Below are 11270 nucleotides of genomic sequence, written 5' to 3'. Positions count from 1 at the left end.
TCAGACTGCATAACAGTTGTGTAATATTTAACCTAAAACTCAGATTGTGGTTTGAATTTTGCCGCATAAACATAATTTACAAAATTCTTGCACATACTGTATACTGCAACAACGTGTCTAAGAGTATTTGGACATAGGGCTGGAGTACATAAAACATCCATCGCCATGTGAAGAAAAAAAGACCTTAATATTTTCACTGAGGCAGAATACAGTGGAAGTTACAGGACTGTAAAATGTGGATGATGATTAAACCAGTTTTGGAAAGCTGCATGTTCCTGGATACATAACAATGTATTGCATTTGGTCTCTTTACACATCCATTCTATGTAATAGCAGCTGTAAGGGTAATACTGACCTGGTACATTAATGTTAGTCCTGTGGCAAATTATGTTTCTCGCTTTACGTCTTTTGACTTTCATTTTTGTTGAAGGGAGGTTAACTTCTTTCTTACCTTTTCAGAGGGCCTAAACCCTGATCAATATGTCTGCCATTAAGTATGTGTTTGCACACTCTTTGGTTGTTCCAAATGGCTGTTCAACCAATTGGTCCATAGTTGAAGTCTTCTGAAAGCCAGTGCATTTATATTACAAGGAAGTTGTATCCTCACATCCCAACATATTTCTGCAACAAATGTATTAAAAGTTTGTTTAGATGTGTGTGATGTTTGAGAAGTCTGAACTGACCTTGTGGTTTTAGTTGTGCTCATCTGGACTGTTTTTTCCCTGAGTGCCTTTTATTTTTATAATCAAAACATTTTCTGAAAATCATTGTAGAGGCAGAGTGTTTTTTTCTCCTGGTTGTTTTATTACTTTTCCATTTCTATTTCATGTGGATGTCCCAGGTAAGTTTAATATCCATTGTTAAGTTCCAGATATGATACCTTCATGTCTGTCTTTGTGTTCATAAACTGCTGAAATTGCACAAACTATAAAATCACTAAGGTTTAGTCATTAACTGAGAACATCACTGAATTTCACTGACACTCAACGTTGAATTCCCAGAGTGCTATAAGTGAAAAATACACGTGTGGAAATTTTGTGTTTCTTTAAAGTACTTTAGTGTAATTCAGCTTTAATATACTGGAATAATTTGTCTTTCTAAAAAGGGAGAACCTTTTACTGTCATTGTCTTGAGGATCATCCTAATAAGAAAGTCCTTATTTTTACCATAATCAGGATAATAGTAATGTTAATCACCAACTTCAGTCATTGTCTGCCACTATGAAGCAGATATTAGGTTTTCTTGATGAAGAAAATTAATATACAAACCTGACTGGTTGATATAAACCTGTGGTCAGTTCACAGGGCCTGATAAAACCCCTCTCTTTATTCTTTTCTTTTATTTACACATTGGAATAAGCTATTCTGATTCTTTCTTATTGATTGTTTGGAAGGGCTAGAGCATGTTTTAAGAGTTGTTTTTCATCTCCAAATGCTTATTCAGAAAGGTCCTCTTGTTTGTTCTTATTATTTATGGTTGTTGTTGTTTGCTTTATTGTAAGTTTGATATTTATAGTTAATCATTTAGTTACTATGAAACATTCAACAAGAATTACTCAGTTGCAAAATAAATTTTAGGGTTTTTAGAATGTTCAAATTCGGACGAAATCCAACCAAAAATGTGCCATTGGTGAGGCTTAGAATGGCAAAACGTCCAACTCTAAACAGAGACAAACTTGAACATTATTTTTTTATTTTTTGGTTTTCATTTTTGACATGGTTTCTTCCAAAGCTCTGTGACCTTCATTGAGGTATTTCTGGAATTGGTGTGAGTGAATGAGTGTGGACTCATGCCCTCTTGGGGCCCACATATGGCATACACCAGCAGTTTGGGCGTGAAACAAAATGTACATAAAAGTCAGACACCACAGTGTCTAGTGTATTGCTACTGGTACCACTGGCTGAGAGACGTCAGAAATGTCGTTTCACAGTGTATTACAATTCACAATTTTCACAATGTTGGGGTGGGGAAGGGGGCCCCTGGAACTCTGGGCCCAGGGACCTCTGCACTTTTAATCCTGCCCTGGGTGTATGTGTTTTAATTTCTTCTTCTTAATGTATACGGTTGTATACGGTTGTATTGACGGTTGTATTGACGTTCATATTCATGTGCTGATGGATGAATAGTTACTGCACGATACAGTTGAGTCAAGTTCTGTGCAAATATCATAAATGAGCTGCAACACATACAATCTGTTTCAAGTGTTAAAAGTCTGACAGCTTCGATTTCTTTTTTTCAGATGAGCACAATTTATGTGAGTGTTGCTTGTTTGTGTATCATATGTGAAGGCAAAGCAAGCAAGTAGCCTTGGCTTTAGCTGCGTTTTCGCTCCTTGTATGAAATCAGCACATCTGATCCTCTCTGCAGAGTGCAGCAATCACTCCTTGCCTTGCTCTCTGCTCTTCAAACACGAGAGCACTTGAAAAGCTGATTTTCTGCTCCTCAGAGGGAGCAGGTTTCTTTTGTCAACTGAAGAGCTGGGTCAAAACAATAATTGTTAGCAAATTGTGCCTGAAAATATACAACGCTCATTTGATTTACATGTCATTTTCATGAGTCCACTCTTCAGGCCTCCTTAACTGCTCGCAATGTTACATTAAGGCTTCATCAAATGTTTATGAGGGCAAATCAATTTCATTTCCTGGGTGTGCTAGAGTGTGTGTTTGTGTGTTTGAGAGAGGGAAAGAAAAACATAATATACAATGCAACCCCATATTAAAGCATGTTATGTGAGGGGGGCGGGCTACTCCCTCTGCTTAATGGGATTAAGGACATTAACAAACTGTTTACTAAATGGGGACCTCTCTCTCTCCTGCTTTATCTCCAGCTCTCTGCCTTTGTCTCTCACTCTTTCTCTTCCTCACTTTCCACCATTTCACTCTTTCCCTTCGTCTCTGATCCCTAATCAGAAAGAAGGCCTAGGAGTGCCTTGGGGCTGAATACAAATGAGCGCAGCTGCCCAGTGCGGATTACTACCACACACAGGCCTGCACTTTATGTATAAATTCACACACACACGCAAACACACCCCCACACACGCACAGTCAGAGACATCAGTACGTGCAAACATGAGCTTTGCATGGGCATATGTCATTCATATGCATGCCCAACACTCGCTGACACATGTATTTTCCAAGCACATGTCATACAATGAATTTGTCTCACACACACATGGACACACACACTCACAGATACAGAGAGAAAGCGAGACACAAAATACTTAGTTCACATGTCTGTAACATTCAGTAGCAGACATATGCTGCGACACACCCACTACTTTTTGTGTGTCACAGAAACATGTGTGCTCATGGCCGGTATATTCGTGTAAGGGGGGGGGCTGTGCTGCCATATGTCGCCAGTCATCAGCGAGTGACATTGTGGATCAAGCTCTACTCATCAACAACAACAAACAGAAGAGATGAATAATAAATGTAATGATTAAATCTCCTGTTCTCAGCTTTTCTCGTGGTGAAGTTGGCCTCTGTGTCTCTGTTTAAAAGAAATCATCTAAATGATGCAGTCAAAGTTGAATCGTTTCAACTGTGACCTAAGATTTATCATTTGGGTGCTGTGTGTTGACCCCGAGGAGCTGAGCCAGAGCAGGTCAGCCATAATTCTTGGTTCTGTGGCACGTCAGATGCCTGTAATGAAGAAATGACAAGCTACTTTACATCCATATTTATAACGCTGGGCTGGAGTTGAACTGACATCCTCTCACTCTGCAGGTCGAATTGCCCGGGAATCAATAGATTTCCAGTGGTATTAAATTTCAGTATTATCCTGGGTTTGTAAATAAAAGCCCTGTCTGGGTGAACCCACTGGGTAGGGAAAGCGATAAAGTGACCGTAGTGTCAGTATCACATCTCCATCTAGTGGTAATGAGATGTACAGCTGCTACATGTGGATCTGAAACTAGTTTTGTTCCAACTGATCCAAAGATTGTTTGAAAAAGTTGCTTGTCTTGTTGGGGAATTTCCTGTGATGCGATATAGAATATATTAACTCTTTAAGGGATCCTGTTTTATCTATTTTCCCCTGTTAAAGTGGAAACACGTTCATTTAGGCATGAAAGGTTTACAGAAAATCAGATTGGGCTGATAAACATTGCTAGAAAGTGAATAAATGACCAAAAGAAACACACGATTACCACAGATAAATGAAAATATCACATGAAAACATAAGATGGCAACAAAGACATGGAAAATGACTGCAAATAGACCCAATCAATCAAAAACATTTAAATGAAATGGAACATCATCAGAGAGAGACTGAATTATGTCAATTCTCTCACATTAAAGACACAAGACCAGAAAAGAATGAGTACAAATAAACACAAAATCAATCAAAAGACAAAAAACAACCACAGAAGGAAAAACATAAATGGAAAATGGCTACAAAGAACAGCAATATGATTTTAAAGAAGGAAACAAGATCCCCATGTTTACAAAATGATCACAGCAACAAGTAAAATTCTTTGGGGGGAAAAAAGGAAAAACTACAAAAAAAAACAACCGCAATTGGTAAAAAGGTACAAAAGCAACAGAAATAGACACAAAATTATGACAAATTAATGCATAACGATGGCATACAGACAGAAAATGACAACACAGACACTAAATTAGAATCCTTCCAAAGAGCATAAAGGACCGCGGAGCACAAACAGACAGAACGACTGAAGAGATTCAAGACCTATCTGAATTTTTATGAGAAGATGTGATAGATGAGTGGCTTGTTGCTTTTATAATTCATTCTTTTCTGTTGACATCCTTTTATAGTTGACTTTTTAAATAAAAAAAACTTAATCCCTCAATCAAACCCTAGTTTCCAGTGTACTCTTCATGCTCCATGTTCTTTACATCTGTCTCTGTACTCTGTCTGGTTAGTCTGAATCGTTTCTTTATTCTGTTGAACGGAGCTGACCTCTAACCTGTTCATTTTTCTATTAATCCCATGAAATATTCACATCCATAAAAATATCTAGAAAAGACTGTGTGGGTTCTGACTGCATCTTGGCCCCTGCACAGCACCTTGTGACAAGAATAACCTGAATGGTTATTCAAATGGCAATAAAGGGATTGATTTCCTGTGCGAGCTGTATTGCCAAGGTGACTCCGGGAACTCTGGGTGTACATGCAATCTTCGTTTCCGCTGTGTGATCTCTCAGTGATCTCTTTTTGATTGATATTGGGAGAAGAGTTCAGCTGGAAGAAATCGTTTAACAAAGCAAGGACGATCTTCTCCCTGAGCTGGCAGAGGAAAGGCCACCACTTCTGTCTCTGCATCTGCTTCATCCTCATCCTCATCTGCCCGAGCTCTTTTCTCTACCTGCATTTCTTCTTGGCCTCGAGTTTGTGGTGTCACGTCAATCACACCCAGGGAAACACAACAAGGTAGATCCATTTGGCTTTTTGGAAAGGTGCTCTTGAGATGGTTTAAGAAGGAAGTTAGTGGTGAGGGGAGTACATTAAAGAGAATGAAAACGTTAATTGAAGATGATGATCAAATCCACAGAATCAGTGATGTTGAGTCGGGCCTTATTTTTATCATGATGATGATATCCTGTGTTGTCTTTGTGTTAAGAAGCATTCAGTGTGGTGATGTGATCGCTAGATCTACTCGAAGTCTCTAACTGATGCCTTCAGGTGATTTTGGTGTAAGAATTATGATAATCTATGTAGCAATTGATCATGGCCAGTATAATAAAATCATATATAGCTATGATGTAATGGATAACAAATTTTACAGCACATCAGCTAAATTAGCTGCAGTTTAACAAGACTGAGGCAGAGATCCTCAATCCTGTTCCCTTAAGAGCCAGTGTCCTGCAGGTGTTCCAAGTGTCCCTGCTGCCACACATCTGATTTAAATCAATGTGTATTTAGCAGACATGTGCAGAGCTTGTCTGAGTCAAGTGTGTTCCAGCAGGGACACTTGGAAAACCTGCAAGGTGCTGGCCCTTGGGGACCAGGATTAAGGATCCCTGGACTAAAGGCTTCTTACCAAAGGTTGTACCTGACTTGTACCTTTTTTTTTTCTTTTTTCTCAGAACTAAGAGGACAAATAACAGTTTTCATGCAATAATTTTGTAATCTCTATATTCATTTTATCTTTCCTGTCCTCTCCACCCCAACCAGTCGAGGCAGATGGCTGCCCTCCCTAAGCCGGGTTCTGCCGGAGGTTTTCTTCCTGTTAAAGGGGAGTTTTTTCCTTCCCACTGCCGCCGCGTGCAGCTCAGGATGGGGGATTGGATCAAAGTCATGACTCGATGCAGTCAGTTGGTTTCTATTATAGGATATGTGTGAATTGGCTTGAAATGATGTGTATGTTGATTCGTGTATGTGAAGTGCCCTGTGACAACATTGTTGTAAATAAAGTTGAATTGAATTAATAGAGAAAACTGTTTTTAATTTTGCTAAAATGTAAATATTGTTTTTAACATGATACTTAAAACAATCAGAATAAAAACATGACAGAAGTCGCATCACACACCAAAAGATGGAAGGAAAAATGAGGTTTGTGTCAAGTGGCCTGAGGAAAAATTCAATTTAATATTGCATTTAGACTGTTTATTTACAAATATCTTATAAACATATTCAACCATAATTCACATGTGAAGGACCCTGTCAGTTATCACATATTTCTGAAAACAAGAGGTATTTCTCTCACATTTCTGTCCCTTCTGTGTTCTCTGGTCAACATTTTAGCTTCAGTCAGTCACATCTTGGGATCTTAACAGAATTTTATTTTTCTTATTTTTTTCTTTATTTTTCTGTGTAGTTCCTTGTTCATCCCGTCTGTTCAGCACTTTCTGCTCTTCATTAAATTCTTAGTTAATTCAAATAAACAAATGTGAAGAAACAGTTTTCTTCTGCTTTCAAGTTTTACAGAATTACGATTCAGTCGACTGCAAAGTTATTTAAGAGAATCGAGGAATACAGAAAAATGAGGCGTTATGTTGAAGGTGTATTTGCAAGGCAAAGCAGATGCACAGTGACAGACAGGATCCTAGTGGACTGACTAAAACATAAGCTAAAGTAAAGTTTATTAACTGTGATTGACTGGCGACCTGTCCAGGGTGTACCTCGCCTCTCCCCTGATGATAATTGGGATAGACTCCAGCTTCCCCACAATCCTTAATTGGACTGGTATAGAAAATAAATTAATGAAAGTTGATTAATTGATCAAATTCTGCATTAAGCAACCGGTCTGTCCTACATTATGACAAATGTGTGCACATCTTTTTTGTGTGGAAGCACCGCAATGCACCAGCTTGCTCTTCCACAGAATGGCTGCGTGTCCATTATTGATGATGCCATTAAAATATGCACAAGGACAAAATAGGTGATGTGTGGAGAGAGAGAGAGAAACATATTTTTAATAATAAATGGTGGAAAATACAATTTCCTTGTGTAGTTATTAATTACTATTACGCATAAGCATATATTTTAAATTAATGTTAAAAACTGTGTCTTCAAACTGAATATGAATTCAACTCTAATCACAATAAAAAAAAACCAACTTTGCATTTAAGTGTGTGTGACTGTGTGTTTTGTGGTGTCAGCCAAGTGCAGTGTGATCTAACAGCAGCTGACAGGCAGGTTTGAGGCCTCTCTCTAGGGTCCTCTGTGTGTGTGGTGTATGTGTGTATGCGTCCTGATCTAGTGGTGTGTGCTAATTGAGAGCTCAGCGGGACAGGCAGCAGGTCCTCTGTAGTGTACATGTGCACATGTAAAATCATACTCAGTCTCTCCATTCCACAGACAAACACACACACACAGCTCAACAGCAGTCTGCTCCGTTAGCCTTTCTACATTTAACATGAGTCCAGTCTGCAGCCTCTTCACTTATTCATCCCTCTCCACCTCCTCCTCAGCCACTTCTCGCCTGCACTAACCTGAAACGACAGCTGCACTCTGGCCAACGGAGACCTGCCAGCCTCCCTCGTCTCGCTGGACATCAGAAAGAAACACACACAGCACAGAGGAGCTGTGCAGGCATTTCTAGATGAAGGTAGGAGTGTGGAGGACGTACAAGGGAGCAGGACTGATATGAGTAGAGAGGAGAGCGATGGAGTACCTAGTGGTGTGTGAATGTGTTATTTACCTGGACAGGCTGGGGAGCAAAAAGATGAATCATTCACCCTCTCCTGAGAGATCCTACAACACACACACACTTGCGTGGACACACAGGCATGCAGACACAAATATGAATATCACACCTGCACATTCCCACACATCTACATCCTAAAGAACCAATAAACATAAGGGATGAACATTTCTGAACTCTGCTGTTTGGAACTGTGATAAATAATAAATGTGAGTTATAAAGTTTATTGATCCTCGAAGGGCCTCCCTCTTTGTTTACTTAAGTTAGTAAAACGATGCGATAGATCAGGTTTCAGCATCCCTCGAGTTAACGCTCAGGGAATACTGTTTACTATAGCTACACTCAACAATGCTTCAGTGTAAACACAGTTGCTTAAACAATTATCCAGTTCACTTCAGTCATATTTTTTTAAAATAAATATTAGTTTGCTTTCATACAATATCAAACAATCTAACCGTCCCAACTGAATATGAGCCTTAAAGTACAAAAATACATTTAGATAAAACAATGCAAGATCAATTCTGCAGACTTAAGTCCATGCTCAGATCAGTAGCAGTATTATGACCACTGATCCTCCTCCAGTTACCATCTATCTCTGATCAATCAGGGTGCGAAAAAAGAAAATCTGAGGATATTGTAGGCCTTGTGGGTTATGAGGCGGAGGTCTTTGAGAAATACCTCAGCCTTTGAGGAATTTGAGGAATTTGGAGGTCAGGTAGACATCTCAGGTTGTTTGTCATGTTCTGTGAGCTCTTCCTCGCTGCTTTAGAGGAATGCCATGTGTGAGATGTGACTGCTTTTGGTTTTACAATAATAATAATAAATGTTTATTAAAACAGACTCAAGTCCATAAAAGAACACACAGAAGACAAAGAAGACACATACGCATAAAAAAAAAATCATCAACAGCTAACATGAACCTTGAGTGTCTGTTTTCACTAACTTTGATCTCAGCTTTTATTTAATTGCTGATAAATGCTTCCTGAAGTCATATTAGTTCCTGTTTATTAATATAAATATCGTTCCGTCCATTTCCATGTGTGTGCTGTGGGATGTTTTCCAGGATGGATGTCAGTTACTTTACAGCATATCCGACAGCCTGCATATGATCCTAAGAGAGTGTGACAGCTGTCTTCACGCCCCTCTTAACGCAAACATACATACGCACACACATGCACACACTGGTCATCCACATGCAGAATGAATGGCAGATTTGCCACTCTGTGACAGATCTGCTACATTTACCTGCAGCCAACAGGCTCGAGGACAGAGAGGTGGAAGGGTTGAGTATAAGATAGGAGGTTGGGATTAATATTGCTCGAGGCCAGACAGGGGACAAATACAGGGACGGACAATCTAGCAAAGAACTGGTGGAAGGATACCTCGATGGATAGATGGATGGGAGAAACTAGGAGAAGGAAGTAAAGAAGAAAAGGACAGTTTAGTTTAGTGATCAATGGGTGAGGTAAGCAGTTGTAAAGACTTAAGACCAGTGTTAAATAAACTGAAATATTGGTAATAAAAGAGGGCCTGGGCAATGCTGAGGCTTGAGAACATATTGAAACACAATCTGAAACAATGATAAACAACATAAAAAAAAAAACTGCCAGGGATTATTTGTCATCATCATATCTTGAAATAAAAATAAAAAAAAATAAAAAACACTTCCTCTCATAGTGAAGTCTTCATCAGCTCTCTAAACACACTTTTACCCTAGATTGGTCTGTTTTTTTTTCAGTCTCGCTTCCAGCCTTCTCCTCCTGAGGGCATAGACCCTTTAACTGATAAGGGCTTCGGGTGCTGGGAAGAATAAAAGCTGAAGGATTGTAATAGCCTTTGTCGAGTTGCCTTCATTAAAGCGATCGCTCCTTAATATGATGCGACGTGCCTGACACTGCACACCGCATGACAGACAGAAGAAGCGCTCAACTTCACACATATGTGCAGATATGAACCTATGTGAAGCATAAATAAATAAGATAAGAAAATAGTAAGACAGACAAAAGTGGGAGAGTTAAAGCTACAATGGACTGCAGATTTTTTGTTTTTCTTGTTTTCTGGCTCATTATTTTGTTGATCTTTCCTTCTTTGTTGTAACAATTACATGTCATGGTTGAGGGAGCCCCGTGTCTCCCCCTCTGATGACAGGCGTGTTCTTGACATGCACGTTGTTTTATTCATCTACATACTTATTTGTTTGTGTCTCGCTGTCCTCTTCCATTCTATCAATCCTCCAGACTTTGCATGATGACAATTTGTAGAGGAGAAAACTTAACAGGAGTTCATTTTTCGTGAAAAGTGAACATAAACAAACTTGAACAAAGTGGAAAATCGTGGCTTTGAGATGAAGAGAGAAACACTTCTTGCCTGACGTTGGAATTTCTGATCATGACATCAAGCTGCAGTCCTGGAAACTGTTCTTAGAAGTTACTGTTTTATCATCATGAGATGAACAGTGAACGCAACACATCATACCAAGGTTCTTTATAAACAAACATCAAAGCATTTATCTAAGAGCTAGACTTATTTCTTAAAGGTTTCAAACACTGCGAATGTCTTTAACAATGACTATAAAAACTTGCTAAAAGTACGTCGGGGGAACCCTGTGCTGTGCTGAAGGGCAGGCTCACCGTTGGCCTTTTCCCAAAGCAGAGGTGAAGTGTCCTGGTCCACTAATGTCAGCATTACAGCCAGGGTCAGAGGGCTGTCAAACACACTACCGCACAACCTTTTCTGGCTAACATTAACACAGTAAGAGTACATGATTATGTGCATGTCCCAAATGTCAAGTGCTCCCTTGTTCCATCTCTGTACTTCTGCTATTGTGCCACTTAACTTGCCTGGAGGTTAACATGCACATGCAACATGCATGTGAATCCCACATTTTTGTACTTACCTATCCATGTGTATTTGCAAGAATTAATGTTCACTTATAGATTTAAGTAACACAGTTTTAATACCTTTTTTTTTTTTTTTGCTGTTTTATCAGTAATACAAAATTCAACATCATGTATATCAGAAGTACCTCAATCACATAATGCAGCATTTTATAAACATGAATGCATTTCATAAACATATTATGCCATGTGTATTTCTTGAGCATGATCTGTCAGGACAGAGACACAGAGCAGATGAATTGGATCCTAGACAAGTCTTAAGATGGC

This window comes from Telmatherina bonti (assembly GCF_933228915.1).
Source record: "Telmatherina bonti genome assembly, chromosome: 11".
In the NCBI taxonomy this organism is placed as follows: domain Eukaryota; kingdom Metazoa; phylum Chordata; class Actinopteri; order Atheriniformes; family Telmatherinidae; genus Telmatherina; species Telmatherina bonti.
The sequence above is the reverse complement of the archived record's forward strand: the minus strand, read 5'-3'. Positions refer to the sequence as shown.